Genomic DNA, 18,704 nt, shown 5'->3' with positions numbered 1-18,704 from the left:
ACAAGACAAGCACAGGCTGCGAACCTACAACCTTCCGCGGTCCAGCCTGGCCTGTTTGCCCCTGCCTCTAGCCCAGTGGAGTCCATCTACCTCGCAGATCTGCTCTGTTATGACCGTGAGAATCGTGTGGAGATAACATCTGGAGGTGTTGACATATGTTTGGTAAGTGCAGGGGCTGGGAATCCTCCCTTGCCGTTTCTGATACATGTTTCAGTAAGATTAAGATGAATGGTGATGGGGCGCCTGGGTGGCTCAGTGGGTTAAGCGTCTGCCTTGGGCTCAGGTCATGATCCCAGGTTCCTGGGGAGTCTGCTTCTCCCTCTTCCTCTGCTGCTCCCCCTCTAAAAAAAAAGATGAATGGTGATCAAATCGTGGTCAGTGAAATCTGTCATGGGACGGCAAGGTTTAAATTTAAAGGGTCTGCAAGGTTTGGGAGACTTGCTCCAGAATGCTTTACTTCTTTGAGGAAGGTTTTGTCGTGGACTTTAAAGAGATAGATCCTTAGTGTTCTTCCATCCCTCAGACTTCTCTGGGTCTAAAACACCCCCCTGAAGTGTGTCTCTCTCCTTTGCCATAAAAGTCAGTGTGTCTCATTCCAGTAGGTATAACCTCACCCTTTTCTTCAGCAATTCCCTACTCACATGAAGACCTTTCATCTGCTATAGTCAGTTCAAGGACAGGGAAATTTTTAAAAAATTTACAGTTCTAATATGATCTTACTTTGGCCCATTATAGGAAGATTTGGCAAGCCTTGTAATCCAGGACTCTCTCAGTCTAACAAAATAATCTAGATGGCTAAATCAAGAATTAAATTTGGGTCTTCCTTTGGGCAGGGTTTTGTGGTTAAGGAAGGGAAGGAAGCATCATGTCCCAGAATGAACAGGTGGAATCCTGAATTTTCAAAAATAGATTTATATAATCTTCCACTCCTTTTGTTCTGATCATTAACCAGGAAACACTGGAAGTGAGTGTTCCCATCCTGGGGATAGATGCATACAGTGACAAAACTTCCTTATTAAACATGAGGAAAATTTGGTCTTGGGAGAAAATAACAAGGTTGTGAAATTCAAACAATCACCTTGCTATTTGTTTGCTTTAGTCAAATAACCCAGTAGGTCTAAAATAAACGAGTTAATCTTTTTGTTTTATGTTTGCTTCAATGAGAAAGAAATTTTCAAACATTGGTTTTAAAAATCAAACATTATATACTCTGGAAACAGTATAACATTTATCCTAAATAGGCTATAGCTATGTATCATATTGAGAACATTGAACCTGGCTCTAGGTGTGTCTTAGAAAATTCTGTTTGCTTCTCTATACATGTTTTCCTGTTTGTGAAATGCAGGGACTGGACAAGCTGGTCATTAACAGATTTTAATATCTTAACCACAGATAAATAGCTCCTAGAGAGTTTTAAATGGGCTTGCATTTGCTTCCCTGTAACGAATGTAATTTATGAGTAATTGGGTGATTTTGTCTACTCAAATTATTTGGCTAGAAATCTGGAAATATCTTTTTTTTTTTTTTTTGTACCTTACACATTTCCTAGTTCCCACTCATAATGGTGACACAGTATCATGGTATATTTTTTCCCAACTCTATTGAGATATAAATGACATATAACATTCTGTAAGTTGAAGGTATACAATGTGGTGATTTGATACACAGGAATACTCTAAAGTATTACCACAATAAAGTAAGTTAATGCATCTATCATCTCACATAATTACCTTTTTTGGGGGGAGGGGGTAAGAACATTTAAGATGTACTCTCCTAGCAATTTTCAAGTACGTAATACAGTATTATTTACTTAGTCACCATGCTGTACATTAGATACTCAGAACTAATTCATCTTACAACTTGAAGTTTGTACCCATTGACCAATACCTCTCCATTTCTTCCATCCCTAGGCCTTAGCAACCATCATTCTGCTGTCTGTTTCTATGAGTTCATCTTTTAGATTCCACATATAAGTGAGATTATACAGTATTTGTCTTTATCTGATTTATTTTACTTAGCATAATGCCCTCAGGGTCCATCTGTGTTCCCACATATGGCAGGATTTTCTACCTTTTTTAATTTTTATTTTATTTTTTTCCTTTTATCCACTTATATATATTTATTGCTCCCCCCATCTAGTTAATTAACTCTCATCACCTCACATATTTTTCTTCTTCTTTGTGAGAACATTTAAGTTCTACACTCTTTATAAATATCATTATAGAATACAATGTTATCCACTTTAATCATATTATACATTAGATCCTTAAATCTTATTCATGGTATAGCTGAAAGTTTGTACCCTTTAACCATATATTGTTACTTTAATATCATGGTACCTACTTTTTGCTCTGTCTTTCAAGTATCTTTACCAAAAATAGTAACCTTACCTATGTCCTGGGAATGGATATGGGGGAAAGTTTTGTGAATTGTAGTGTGTGTAAAAGAAAATTAGATTCTAAAGAAATAATCTTCGAGGCATGTTCGAGCCATATTAAAGCTAGTATTTTAGGTATAGAATGCATTACCTTTGTAAAACCAAGTAATCAAGCTATTGATTTAATTTTTTTTTAATTTTATTATGTTATGTTAGTCACCAGACAATACATCATTAGTTTTTGATGTGGTGATCCACGATCCATTGTTTTCATATAACACCCAGTGCTCCATGCAGTACGTGCCCTCCTTAATACCCATCACCGGGCTAACCCATCCTCCCACCCCCTTCTAAAACCCTGTTTGTTTCTCAGAGTCCATAGTCTCTCATGGTTCACCTCTCCCTCTGATTCCCCCCCGCTTTTTTTAAAAATATTTTATTTATTTATTTATTTGAGAGAAAGAGCACCCAAGCGGGGGAAGGAGCAGAGGAAGAGGGTCAGGCAGACTCCACTCTGAGGGCAGAGCCCAAAATGGGGCTCAGTCCCATAACCCTGAGATCACGACCTGAGCCCAAATCAGGAGTCGGGTGCTTAACTGATTGAGCCACCCAGGTGCCCCAGAATTTTCTACTTTTTAATGGCTGAATTATATTCCATTGTTTACATAAACTGCAGTTTTTTTCTCCATTGATTCGTTGTTGGGCATTTAGGTTGTTTCCATGTCTTAGCTGTTGTGAAAATACTGCAGTGAAGATGGGGTGCAGATATTTTGAGAGTGATTTTGTTGCCTTCAGCTATATACCCAGGGGAATTGCTGGCTTATATGGTAGTTGTATACTTTTTTAATGAATTTCCATACTGTTTTTCATAGTGACTAAACAAATTTATATTCCCACTAACAGTGCACAGGGGCTCCCTTTTCTCCTTATCCTTGCCAACTTTTGATATCTTTTGCCTTCTTGATAATAGCCATTCTAACAAGTATGAAGTGGTATGTCACTTTGGTGTGTATTTGCAGTTCCTTGATGATCACTGATGTTGAGCATCTTTTTATGTATCTGATGATCATTTCTATCTCTGCTTTGTAGGTTTTCTGCCTGTTTTTAATACAATTATTCGTGGGTTTTTGCTATTGAGTTGTATGAGTTCCTTACATATTTTGGATATTAACTCCTTATCTAATATATGATTTGCAAATATCTTCTCTCACTATATAGGTTGCCTTTTAATTTTGTTGATTTTTTATTTTGCTTCACAGAACCTTTTCAGTTTGATGTGGTCCCATTTCTTTATTTTTTACTTTGTTGCTTGTGCTGTTGTTGTCACATTGAAAATAATCATTATCAAGTCCAATGTCAAAGAGCTTTTTCCCTATGTTTTCTTCTAGTTTTACAGTTTCAGCTCTTACACTTAAGTCTTTAATCTATTTTGAGTTAATTTTTGTAAGTGGTATGAGATAGGGGTCCAGTTTCATTCTTTTCATGTGGCTACCCAGTTTTCCCAATACCATTTATTGAAGAAACTGTCTTTTATGCATTAAGTATTCTTGGCTCCCTTGTCAAATATTAGTTGGTATTTTTGATGAATTAGATTATAAAAATAAGCCTATCTTTCTAATGAAGTGGTTAGGAAACAAATGGGAGATACAGAAGGGGAAAATATGACAAAGGAAATATTAAAAGTGAATTTTCTTTATTTCCTATGAGTGCAAAGTATCTCTCTTCTCTCTTGTATCCCTATCCATTTTTCTAGAAATTCAATCATACTGATCCAAGTCCCTTGGTGTTTCACTTATCTACTTATCTAATTTTTTGAATGTGAAGTTACTTAAGTAAATACTACAAAGGATGCTCCCTCTTCTAAAATTCAATGATTTAATAATACTAACCAGTGTAATATTTTGTACTATGGATCTATAAGAGGATTCTAACATTCTCTATATCCTAGGGTTATCTAAATACATCATTGGATGTAAGACTTTTACCTTAAATTGTTGGGTTTTGAATCCCCTGTCTCTTGACTAAAAACATATTCCCACGAGGATGACTTCATTGTTTAATCTGAAGGCAGCATTTATGACTGCAACCCAATTCCAAATATTTTCTAATTTCTACCTGTCTATTCTGGTCCTCTTCGCCATTCCATGGTGATTTGTTGAATCAAAACAATTCAAGTTAATGTTAAGTTAGTTATATCTTAAAGAAAATATGTTAAGTCTAAAATTCAGTAGCAGATATTTTGTTTATAAATATAGTGGTGCTATTCTTTCTGAATGTTTTATAGATACAAAACAATTATCACTTGTTTGGTATATATAATTTCTAGTTTTTCTTTCATTTTAATTTCAGTCATGATCAAACAATTTTGAAATCCAACATTTGGTTAAGGAAATGCCAGAACATCTGTTGGCAAAATAAGGAAATGGAGGGGATTTCTGGGGCAGGATTGGTTTCAGAATTGTGCTTTGGACTTGACTTACACATGAAGAAATGGAATTTTTTCATCTCTGAAAATGTCAAAGTATGGAACAAATTTTCCCTCCCTTGCAATTTAAAAAGAACATCTTTCATTAAAAATAAATGCTAAAAATAGCAGCCTTGATAAAAAAGAAATTGGAATAGAAATTATTAAAACCAACTTGTGTCAACTTTCTAATTGGGGGCTCAGCCAACATTAATTGTAAACTTTTTAATATAAAATTTAAGGTTTTTAAAAATTAGTATTTGGTCTCAATCTACCATGCCAAATGAAATTTATAATACTCCATTCATATATCTTATATTCAGAGAACTCGAATTCAAATTCCCACAAGGTCAGCAAATAATGTAATAAGTGAACTACCCAGTGTTTCATAATGGTGATTCAAGAGCGTATTAAAGCTAAATAAAGAGAAATACTTTTCACTTCCCTAATTTGTCTTCTATTTTTCCTTATTAATATTTTCATATGTTGACACAAAATATACTTCACATTCCTCTTCAGTGTTTGAAAAAGGAAAAAAAAAGAGATTAATGCAAGGTTGGTGATAAATGATGACTCCAAGCTTCATTGTCAGGGGGACAAAAGGGAATATTGGAGACTTTAGTAAAAATAAGAATGAATCCTTCATATAAAAAATACGTGTGCTCCTGGGATCCAGACAGTTGTTGTTATGAGGTAATATAGGTCTGGTGTTATAGGATCTTCCAAAACTTTAGGAATATACGGTGATCTAACTGGGGGTGAGAGTGATGGCATAATTGTCTTAGGCACTTAGGGATAAAGTAATAAAGCAGACAAAAACCCATGCGCTCATAGAGCTCACAGTCTACTGGGGAAAGTACCGACAATGTACATCCTAAATGAGTGAATTATATAATATTTTAAAGTATGATAACTGCTATGGGGGAAAGAATAAGGCACAGTAAAGGAGATTGGGAATAATAGGTAGGATTGCAATTTGAAATAGAGTAGTCAGTGTGATTATGATTTGAAGGGGATGAAGAAACTGCCTGAATCTGGGGTAGGTAGAAGAAGATATTAGTGTAAAAGATGATGTGTTGGGGCACCTGGGTGGCTCAGTCATTAAGCGTCTGCCTCCGTCTCTGGTCATGATCCCAGGGTCCTAGGATCGAGCCCCACATCGGGCTCCTTGCTCGGCGGGAAGCCTGCTTCTCCCTCTCCCACTCCCCCTGCTTGTGTTCCTGCCCTCACTGTGTCTTTCTCTGTCAAATAAATAAATAAAATCTTTAAAAAAATAAAAATAAAAAAAATAAAAAATGATGTGTTGGAAAAAAAAAAAAGAAGAAAGCAGGGCAAGGAAGCTGAAGTAACTACAGCAAAGTGAAAGAAATGGGCAATGAGGTTAGAGAGGTAAGATTATGTTGTGTGCAATTCTTGTAAATTCCTATACGGAGTTATAAGGAATGTAGTTTGTTTCTGAGTGAAATAGAGATCCATTGAATAGTGTAATTTTTTTTTTTTTCCCATGTGGAATCTCAAGCTTTTAAAGGCTGACAACTATCTTCTTTCCTTTCCTTTCTTTTCTTTCTTTTTTCTTTTCTTAACACTGTGAGGGTCAAGCTGAACATGCTTATGTGCAACAAAATTCACATGACAAGCAACCAGTTTGTGAGTTCTGCTATGAAAATGTTTTTTATTGCATCATCCTTTTATAATTTCTCACATTAAAATATTCCTTCTCTTACATTTAAATCATTTCCTCCCAATATTTTAAGCTGAATTATTATATAACCTGTTTCTATTTATCAGTTAGTTCAGAGGCTTCCCCAGTCTTACCTACTATGACATCAAATTTTTCCTCCTTGCCATTTTGTGTCCTGGGGCCAAACCTTGCTCTTTTGTGTGACTTTGACTCCTATTTAGATTCCTAGCAACTGCCAGCATGAGTATCTTTTCCTGATACCTCTTGGCCTTCTGATTTCTCCCATTATAAATATAGATTCTTCAATCAGCTTCTCATTTGGCACAGGTTTAGCACTTAGCACATGTGAAAGGAAAGAAATTAATCCACCCTGTTTCATTGCAAATCTCCACTGACCAAATATGGACTTACTAAAATATTTTTAAATTATTTTTATTTTTTTTGAAGATTTTTATTTATTCATTTGAGAGAGAGAGACAGAGAGAGCACAATCAGGGGGAGAGGCAGAGAGAGAGGGAGAAGCAGATTCCCTGCTGAGCAGGGAGCCTGACAAGGGGCTCTATCCCAGATCCCAGGACCTGGAGTTCATGACCCAAGCCAAAGGCAGATGCTCAACCATCTGAGCCACCCAGGCGCCCCTAAAATATTTTTAAACAGAGGGTAAATATTGGTAGCTTTGGAATAGTTCACTGTTATCAGCAATGTTATATTCTTTTTCAGTTTACATAATTTTCCCTTTTGAAATTGGAACAGCTATACATTTAGATGGGATACTTTATAAATAATGTGATCTTAGAATTTAAATGAAAGAGACATTTAAGCAGTCCTGCTTCTAAATTTTCAAGCTACATGGTCAAAAGAGTCATCACATATATAGCTATACTTAGGGCAATCTACTTGCCCCAGGACATCAGAGGCAAAGCTAGTCTTCAAATTTAGTGAATAATTCATTTTGCTACTGATAAGACAATACCTCATTCTCAATTAACATGAATAAATTATTACTTTCCTACTTAATTTGAAAAGGAATTAGATTGGGGCACCTGGGTGGTTCAGTTGATAAGCATCAGACTCTTGGTTTCAGCTCAGGTAGTGATCTCAGGATTATGAGATCGAGCCCCACGCTAAGCACCAAGTCTCCTTAAGACTCTCCCTCTCTTTCTGTCCCTCCCCCCTGCTCTCTCTCTCTCTCTCTCTCTCAAATAAATTAATAAAACTTTTTAAAAAAGAGAAGAAAAGGAATTAGATTAAGTGAAACTGTTTTGAGTACTTACTAAATAAGACATTATAAAATAGGTTGTATTTTGAGATGTGAGGGCAATCTAGTTGCCACATCTGTCATCCCATTGATCGCTAGGGTTGATTTGGTTGATCTGGCTGGCTAGGTGGGTGTCCCCTTCCTCCCCCACCACTCCATGTGCGTCCCCCTCCAAGCTGCATGTTCCTCAAAGAGGACGACCTTCCCTGATAAAGGAAGACTCTTCTTCTGTCAAGGGTGTACGAGTAGCTGTGCTCCCCTGCTAGAACCTCCAGACAAATTTTCAAGATCCATTTGTAGGAGAACATGGGGTTGTCGAGCTTCCAAGACTCCAAACACATCCAAATAAAGTGCTGCATGGGGCAGTCTGCCTTTCTTTAAAAAAGAAAAAAGAAATAGATAGTATTCTGGAGATGAGATACTAACCATTTAGATAAGAACTATACTCTATAAAGGAAATCCTGAATCACTATAAAGGTATAGGGCTCCCCCTCCCCCACCATAGAGGTGAAACTGCCTAGCAGATGAATGACATATCAATCATTATGTAAAGGATGAATTAAAGAAAAAAAATATAATGAACAATTTCTTAGTAGAGTTGCAGTTTTAGTAAAATAAAAAATTTTTCTGTAGTATCTTTAAATTAATTCCATGAAAACTTATTTTAAACATGTCTTTCTGAACATAATTCTTTATGACATAAGAACAATAGATGTTCTGGAACCATTCACTTTGAAATCAAGAGATTTTTATGGAAACCCAGAAATTATTTTTAAAAATAACAATGAGGTATTATAACAAAATGTATTCACCAGATTATATATGAGGATACAGAAATTTTACAAAATACACAGTTTGAAATGCTTTCAACATTACTTTTGAATGATTTCTATTGTGATTGTTTAAAATTTTAGCAGTTACTGTTTTATTATTGCTGCTTTCTTTTATGGACAGAGACTAAAAGTTTTACACTTAGAAGATGCTTACCTCAACACTTGATGTCACATTAAGTGAAACCATGTGATTTGAGTTTATGCTCACATGGAAAATCTAATGAATGTAAGAACTAATCCCAGTAGCAAGAGATCAGATTATTATTATCAAGAAATAATGCTAGATGACTTTGCAACATTAGAGGTTATTTTTCAGGAAGAACAATCTGATTAAATTCTTACAGTTGTTCAAATCACAAGGACTGCTTTTTCTTAAGTTATTTATTAGTGTCTCATCGTCTTGGCATGACATTTTCCTCTTCTGTAACTTTGGTCTCAAAGAGAAAAAAGATACCTTGGAGAGAATAGAATGTTTGGAAACTTGTTGATATATCCCATGTGTATCTTTCCCTTTATTTTTTTCCCCAATCTTGTCTTGATTTATCTTTCCTTTATGTATAATTATATTAATTACAAGTCAGTAATTTAATATCAATTAAAAATAGTAAATTCAGTTGGCTCTATTTAAAAAAAAAAAGATATTTTCTTTTGCAAGGTATAAGAGACTTAGCCCTGTGAAATTGCTACTCTTTTTAATATATGGTATACTTTTGCCTTAAAAATACAAAAACACCCCTAGTGTGAGGTGGCTTAGGAAATATGTTTATGAACAGTTAGGACTTTTTGAGCAAGTCTTAGTGAAACCTCAGACCTATGCTAGAAGTTAAGGCATAGAAGTTAATTTGTAACTCATTAGCTAATAAGAAAAATAGAGATATTTACTTCTTCAAAAATATGAATGTATATCTCAAAGGGGGATGTGACCTAGGAACAGGAACCATTCCCTGGCTTATGAAGTTAGAAACACTGCTATTACAACTTCCCTGAAGAAGTACATTTGCATTCCAAAGAGTGAGGATCCAGGATCCTCCCCCCCCAAAAAAAGACTGTCTGAAAGGGATAAGGGAACCTTCCTATGTAAATATCCAGATATAACTTTTTGTGGTCTCTTTCCTATCTAAAGTTCAGATTTTTTTTTTTTCTTGGTCCCTCACTTACAGTACATACCCTGTATATGTACGGTGACATCTAGTTTTCATTGTACCACATCAGTAGTAAAAATTGGGGCACAGAAGAATCACAGTTATTATTTGTTGTGTGAAAATAATAATAATCTGCTCTGCCCAAGAAGCTTTATGCACATTTCTAGGATAATAATAATAAATACAAGTATTAAAAAGCCAATACCTGGGGGCACCTGGGTGGCTCAGTCAGTTAGGGTTAGGGGTCTGACTCTTGATCTCTGCTCAGGTCTCCATCTCACAGTTGTGAATTCAAGCCCCTCGTTGGGCTCCACGCTGGGTGGGGAGCCTACTTAAAAAAAAAATCACACTAAAAAAAAAGCTAACACCTAGTGTGACAGATATCCTCTGCATTAAAATTAGAAATCGTGGTCTTGAAACAACGTTTTTACTTCCTAGTTATATCTTGCACAGTTACTTTTTTAAAGAATTTTCTTGGGCTTTAGTTGCTTTGTAAGATAATCATTTTTACAGTGTCATTGTAAGGTTGAGTGAAAGAGTATTTATTAAAAATTATCATTCCTTGGGCGCCTGGGTGGCTCAGTTGGTTAAGCGACTGCCTTCGGCTCAGGTCATGATCCTGGAGTCCCGGGATCGAGTCCCACATCGGGCTCCCTGCTCAGCAGGGAGTCTGCTTCTCCCTCTGACCCTCCCCCCTCTCATGCTCTCTGTATCTCATTCTCTCTCTCAAATAAATAAATAAAATCTTTAAAAAAAAAAAAAAAAATTATCATTCCTTAACAACTACATAGAGAAAGGGAAATACAATGATAATGATGATGACAATGATGATGATATTGATGATGATAAACAGTAAGTTGAACTTACTTGGTAAATTATCTTAATTTATCCAAAAGGCTAAATAGGGTCAGATAAAATATTTGATATTGGCTCTTTTTTTCTCTTGCCCTTCCTTCAAAATCCAAGTTCTTGAAATTAGATTAGTACACATATTCAGTTTCTAAAATACTGTCAAGCAAAGGCCTTTATGTAATAAACCATCTATAAATGGTTTAGTATGTTGTCTATGATGATGTAATGAATAGTTGAGACAGGAAGAAAAAAAATCATAACTATTTCAAATAATATTTGAAGGTAAAGTGGTTGAGCAGAGAATTACGTCAGTCCCAGATGGCTGGTGTTTGAGAAAAACCTCATTTTGGACATATGGAGCAAATTGCTCCTATTCTAGTCACTTCGAAAGGAAATTTATTAGAAATATTTGGTTTGGCATTATGATGATTTCAATAATGAATATACTTCATGTTGACTAATAAACAAGAAAATGAATTTAATTGAAAGTGAGAAGTATGTAAATATAGAATATGTAAAGAAGTAAAGCAATAAACATAATAATTTGAGAGAATAAAGTTTCCTCCATTATGAAATGTTTCATAGACAGATGTTTATTTTTTTCTTTTGCTGTGTTTTGTATTTTCCTTGATTTACATATTATTATTATATTTTTATTATGTATTATATATTTATATTATTTCCTCATTTTACTTTTATTGTAATTCTCATCTTTATGGGAATAGAGTATGCAGGGAAACAGTTCATGCAAAATGAAAGAGAATTCAGGTTATTTAATTTTAAATTCAAATGGTAAATTGCAGGAGTGCAAGAAAAAGTTATACTAATATCTTTAAACATATCCACTTCCCAGGGTGCCTAGGTGGCTCAGTCAGTTAAACATCTGACTCTTGGTTTTGATCTCAGGGTCCTGGATTGAGCCCTACATTGGGCTCCATTATCAGCATGGAGTCTGCTTGAGATGCTTTCCTCCTCCCTCCTCCTCCTCCTCTATCCCTCCCCACCCATGCTCTGTCTCTCTCCAAACTAAATAAATAAATAAAATCTTTAAAAAAAACCTACCCACCTCCGTATCCATACAGACTGATAATCAGAAGCATATAATGAATAATGCTTTAAAAATCACTCTTTGACCATTTCATTGTTTATCTGTTGAAAAGCAAAGAAAATATCTATGGAGGCTTTTTCAATTTGTATCATAGGATGAATAAATTAAGTATCTGTAAACAAGTGAAAGGAAAGGCCACAAAAGTACCCTATAAGTCAAGAATGCCTTCCATTTGGGAATGCTGGGAGAATCAGAAATGTGGAGGATTAAAGCTAAAATCTGCTTACATTTTTAGTATATCTAGGTACTGCTTAATGTTTTATGCAGTTTGAAGGGCTGTAAATTAGCTTATACCTTTTTGGTATAGAATAAAACCCTAACATTGGATACTTCAGCTTTATATTTATTTTTTTTCCAAATTTTTATTTATATTCTACTTAGTTAACATAAAGTGCAATATTGGTTTCAAGAGAAGAATTCAGTGGTTCATCACTTACATAAAACACCTAGTGCTCATCATAACAGGTGCTTTAATTCATACCTATCATCCATTTAGCCCATACTCCCACCCACCTCCCTCTATCAACACTCTGTTCTCTATACTTAACAATGTCTTTTATGGTTTGCCTCCCTTTCTTCCCCCCCCCCCCATATTCATCTGTTTTGTTTCTTAAATTCCACATATGACTGAAATCATATGGTATCTGTCTTTCTCTGACTGGCTGATTTCCCTTAGCATAATACATTCTTGTTCCATCCACATTGTTGCAAATGGCACAATTTCATTCCTTTTGATGGCTGAGCAATATTCCATTGTGTGTGTGTGTGCACGTGTATGTGTGTGTATGGTATATATATGGGTATATATATATATGTGTATATATATATATACATGTGTATATGTGGCATATATACATATACATACGCATATATACATATACATACACACACACACACACACACACACATACATATACACACACACAATGGAATATTGCTCAGCCACCAAAAAGAATGAAATTGTGCCATTTACGATGATGTGGATGGAACTAGAGTGTATTATGCTAAGGGAAATCAGTCAGTCAGAGAAAGTAGATACCATATGATTTCAGTTATATGTGGAATTTAGGAAACAAAACAGATGAATATGGTGGGGGGAAGAAAGGGAGGCAAACCATAAAAGACACTGTTAACTATAGATATCAAACTTAGGGTTGCTGGAGGGGAGGTGGGTGGGGGATGGGCCGAATGGGTGATGGGTAGTAAGGAGGCCACTTGTTATGATGAGCACTAGGTGTTTTATGTAAGTGATGAACCACTGAATTGTTCTCCTGAAACCAGTATTGCACTGTATGTTAACTAACTAGAATTTAAATAAAAACTTGAAACGTTAAAAAAATAAAAAAAAGACCATGTTAATAAATTGGTATTAAATTACAAAAAAAAATTGACTTGAACAATTTTGCTGGCTTTAATGGAGATGGTTGACTAATCTTACCAAATGGATGTTTGGTTACACCCTCATATTTTACAATATGGATAGGATAAGAATTTTCAAAATCATTACATTCTGCTTCCTTTTTGGTTAACAGTTCTACCTTAAGTCATTTCTTTTCTCAAATTTTACTGTAAGCAATCAGGAAGAAGCAGGCTACACTCTCAAAACTTTGCTTAGAAATTGCTTCAGCTAAATATCCAGTTTCATTGATCTCAAATTCTGCCTTCCACGAAACACTAGAACATGAGAATTCATCCAAGTTCTTTGTTACTTTATAACAAGGATGACCTTTTCCTCCATTGTCCAAAAACATATTCCTCATATTCACCTTGACTTAATCAGAATGGCCTTTACCATCCATATTCCTACCAGTGTTATATTCAGGATTACTTAGGTAGTCTCTAAAACAATCGAAACTTTCTCTGTAGCTCTTTCTTTTTTTTTTCTAAGCTCTCACCAGGATTACTCTTATAATCTTTTTTCTTGTTAAGATTTTATTTTTAAGTAACCCCTACACCCAGTGTGGAGCTTGAACCCACAACCTCGAAATCAAGAGTTGCACACCCCACCAACTAGTCAGCCAGGTGCCCCTTAGCAGAATCACTCCTAATGGTATTCTTGACAGTGTAGGCTTTTTCTAGCATGCACCTCCAGATTCTCCCAGGCTCTACCTGTTACCCAGTTCCAAAGCTGCTTCCACATTTTTAGGTATTTGTCTGAGTAGCACCTCTCTTCTGGTACCAATTTCTGCCTTAGTCTGTTTAAGCTGTTATAACAAACCACCACAGCCTGGGTGGCTTATAAAAAACAACATTCATTTTTCACAGTTCTGGAAGCTGGGAAGTTTAAGATCAAGGCACCAACAGATTTGGTGTTTGGTGAAGGCTTGTTTCCTGGTTCTTCACATATTGTAAGGGATAAGTGAGCTCCTTGGAGCCTTAATTTTAAGGACTCTAATCTCCTTCCTGAGGACTTTGTCTTCATTACTTAATCATTTCCAAAGGCCACATCTTCAAATACCATCGCAATAGGTGATGGTTTCAACGTATGAATTTTGAGGTGGACACAAGCATTCAGTCTGTAATGAGTACCATTATTATCCCCAAATTTTTAAATATATGTGTTCTTATAATTTAGAGTTAAGGAAACGGAGCTGTTAAGGGATTCACCTAGAACTAGTTAATAAATAATAGAGATAAAATTTCAACTCAGGTATGTCTAGCTATAAGTCTACAATATTTTCCTAATAGTGTGCTGTTTTTTCATACTCCAAACCAGGGCACAAATGGGTGGTGATTTTTAAATATTATTTTTCTACATTTAACAAACTGTAGCACAATATCTCTCTGAAAAATAACCTAATAACCCATGCATTGCCTATAAAAGCCTTACACAAGTGAATTGCATGATGAAATTCTAAAACTCGAGCCTTTTCCTAGATAAACTGAAATAAAGGCAGTTGCTTTGCAATATGATAAATGGAAACCATTTTTGACATCATATTGTTTATCTTGCTGTTTGAAAGTGTGTCCCTTATTCTCAAAGAAATATTCACTCATTCCATGAAATCTTTCATTAATAAAAAATATATCTCAGAACGGAAAGATAATTGCACAGTATTTTGTATTTAAGCACTTTGTACTATAGGAAATGTTTCATTTATTCAGCTTAGTATGAATAAGAACTGCCAAGAAGTGGCTATATCAGACCCATCAAAATATACAAGAAAATATCCTAAAAAAAAAGCAGTACTCCCACTTAGATGAGGGCTTCCAAATCTGGGAGCCTCAGCGGTCCTTCAGGTTTCAAAAGAAAAGCATCATGTTTACAGGGCTTTGTATCCTGGCTAGTTCTCCTTACAGCAGCATTTATCTAAAGGATTTAACATCTAGAACTGCAGCCTTGTAGCCAGGTTACAATCATTCCTCCAGGTTAGCAGCACCATGTCTGCTTATATCCCACTGCTCCCAGTGGGATCTTATATCCCACTGCTCCCACTGCTCCCCGTGGGATCTGCTTATATCCCACTGCTCCCAGTAAAAGGAAACCCTGCGCAGGTGCTGATTATTCACAATACCTTGCCCTGGCTGCATGCTCTCACCTCCAGGACATGGATAAACTCTTTTTTACTGAACAATTAGGGAAAGGGAAAACATAAACAGGAAGTAGGGGAAAGAGGATGGGGGTAAAGGAGCAAGATAGAGAAAAATGTCTTTGGCTTCATAGCTGTGTAGTGTGAAGTTTATTTCTCCCCAGACACTTAGCAGCTTGTCAGGGTTGGTCAATATTTTTGGTGGAAAGTATAAATTCAGCTATTTAATTAGGTAGAGTTGAGAAGTTTGGTTATGCAGAGGAAAAAAAAAATCAGATTCGGGAGAGATTTAGCTAAAGTGAGAATGTGTATTGGGGTGCCTGGGTGGCTTAGTCAGTTGAGTGGCTGGCTCTTGGTTTTGGATCAGGTCATGATCTCAGGGTCCTGGCATTGAGCCCTGCATCAGGTTCCGCACTCAATGAGGAGTCTGCTTGAAGATTCTCTCTCTCTCTGCCCCTCCTCTCTCTGTCTCTCTCTCTGCCTCTCCTCCTGCTTGTGCATGTTCTCTCCCCCTCTCTCTCTAAAATAAATAAATCTTAAAAAAAAAAAGAGAGAGAGAGATGTGTGTCAAAGAGACCACAAAAGAGAATCTGCAAAGTAGATGGAAGATTGTTTAAAATGGGAAGCTATGGATTCACAAGAGAGAATTCATATTCAATATACAATTGGCTAAAATCTTAAGTGTTTTATAATGTAAAAAAAAAAAAAGAAAAAACTTTTAGTAAGTGTAAAAAATGATTTATTTCCCCAATGATGGTGCTTTGCCACTCTTTACATTAGACTCTTTAATAAAAAATGTAGTTCCATTTCACCTGTCTTCTTCAAGAACAGAACATGGTTACTGCATTACAAGATATAAAATACCAGTTTAATATTAGGATATAAATATATATGAGGAGGAACTATTGTTCTCTTAATACAAAATAATTCAAATAAAGATTTATAATTTTTGTAAGATGAGGCATAAGTTAAATGTATGAGAGACAACATAGTGACAAACATATGCTGTTAGCTACATTTTTATTCTCTGACTTAAGAAGTAACTTGATGTTAAAAAATGTAACATAATTGGAAAAGAAAGCTTTTAATCAGACTGTCATTTGTTCAGATCATAGTTCTATTGCTTCTTATTGGTGATCATGTGCAAATTACCCTAGCTCTAGGTTTAATTTTCTTATTTAAAGGGGATACTAAATACAACTGATCCCTTAGAGTCATTTCTGAGAGATAAACGAGATAATACATAAAAAGCTTCTGGCACAGAGACTGGCAAGAAGAAGATATAAATAGCTAAACATTTATAATCATCATTGCCATTATTATTTTATTTTATTTTTTAAAAGATTTTGTTTATTTGACACAGAGAGAGAGAAAGAGCACAAGCAGGGGAACGCCAGGCTGAGGGAGAGGGAGAAGCAGGCTCCCTGCCAACAGGGAGCCCAATGCAGGGCTCAATCCCAGGACCCTAGGATCAGGACCTGAGCCGAAGGCAGACGCTTAGCCCACTGAGCCACCCAGGCACCCCATTATTTTAAATACTATTCATCACACACACACAAATCTTTATACCTAATCTTTTCCTTATCTATATATAGACTTCAGTGTCCAACTATCTTTTCAAAATGCCCACCTGTGTACAAAATACACAATTCATATTAAGTATATCTAAAACATTAAATTCCCACTCCTGCCTAATCTCCTGCTGAGGAGGAGATCCTTCTTCCCATCTTGCTGAACAATACCACCATTCCACATGTTGCTAAGACCAAAAACCTCGGATCTATCTTGATCTTTTTCTTTTTCTCATCAAGCATATCCAGTCTATCAGCAAATCCTATTAGCTCTGTTTCCAAACTATAGCCTGTATCACGCCAGTTCTCACCATTTCAACAGAAAAACACTAAACCAGTCTTTCATATTGACTTACACAACAACTCTATAACTGATATCCTTCTCTCCTGTTACAACCACATTTTGTTTCCACACAGAAGCAAGAGAACTTTTTTTTTTTCTTTTTAGGATTTATTTATTCATTTTTAGAGAGAGTGTGCATAGTGCCAGTGGGGAGGGGCAGAGGGAAAGGGAGAGAGAGAATCCTAAGTCCATCTCACGACCCTGAGATCATAACCTGAGCCGAAATGAAGGGTCTGACACTTAACCAACTGAGCCACTCAGGTGCCCCCAGAGAACTATCTAATATATGCATACCATTGTTTCTGTTTCCAATTACAATTATCTTGAATTCCTAAACATTCATCATGGTCAGCAGGACCAGTCATTATCATTTGTCGGCCTCCTCCACTGCATTATCTTGTAGCACTCTCTCCCATGATCAGTGTTTGAATCACATTAGCCTCCTCCACTCCCTTTATTCCCCATGTAGCTAATTTCCTCTTGAGTATTGGTATCTAATGTTTATTGGGTGCTAAATACGTTCCAGACACTGCTCAAAACACTTTACATGATTGAATTTATTTAATCCATCCTAAGAAAGAACTACTATTTTTAGCATCATTTTGTGTGAAATGAATTTAAGTCTTGGAGGGGTTAATAATTTGTCCAATGTCACAAAATTAGTAAATGACAGAATCTAAGTTCAAAGCCTGGGCATTGTTTCCCAGAGCCTGCATTCTTCACTTGTACCATATACTATAGGTCCATTTTATATTTATTTTTCAGACCCTTGCAGTTCTACATTGCATTCTTACAATATTTATTTTTAATATATTTATATTTAATATATTGTATATATTATTTATATTTACTATAATATATATTAATATATTGTAGTAAAGTTATTCTGGTTTTGTTCTAGTGCTTCAGGGTTGCCTAGACTGTTTGGCTCTCTGAATTTCCATGTAAATTTAAGAATCCATCTGTCAAATTTGACCAAAACTTGAATTTTTGACTAGGATTGCAGTGAATCCATACATTAATTTGAAAAGAGTTTGGATAACTACTATATTAAGTCTTTTAGAACATGAGCATGCTGTTTCATTCATGTGGATCTTACAGTATTTTTCTTAAAATTGTTTTATTGTCTTCAGTATAGACATCTTGCATACCTTTTGTTAAATATATTTCTAAGCATTCAATAATTTTGATGCTATATTTTCTTAGCTTTCACTTTCCACTCATTTATTATTGATATATAGGAATGCAATTGTTTTTTGGATATTGATGATATATTCAACAATCTTGTTAAATTCACTTATTCAAATAAAATCCTTCTTTCCTTCCTCCCTCCTTCCTTCCTTCCTCTCTCCCTCCCCCCTTTCTTTCCCTCTCTCCCTCCCTCCCTTCCTTCCTTCTTCCTTTCCTTTCCTTCCCTTCCCATCCCTTTTTCCCTTTCTCCCTCCTTTCTCCTTCCTTTCTCCTTCCTTTCCCTTTCCTTTTCCTTTTCCTTTTCCTTTTTCCTTTCCTTTCCTTTCCTTTCCTTTCCTTTCCTTTCCTTTCCTT

This window comes from Phoca vitulina, unplaced genomic scaffold (assembly GCF_004348235.1).
Source record: "Phoca vitulina isolate PV1807 unplaced genomic scaffold, GSC_HSeal_1.0 scaffold5, whole genome shotgun sequence".
NCBI lineage: Eukaryota > Metazoa > Chordata > Mammalia > Carnivora > Phocidae > Phoca > Phoca vitulina.
Note: the sequence above shows the minus strand (reverse complement) of the source record.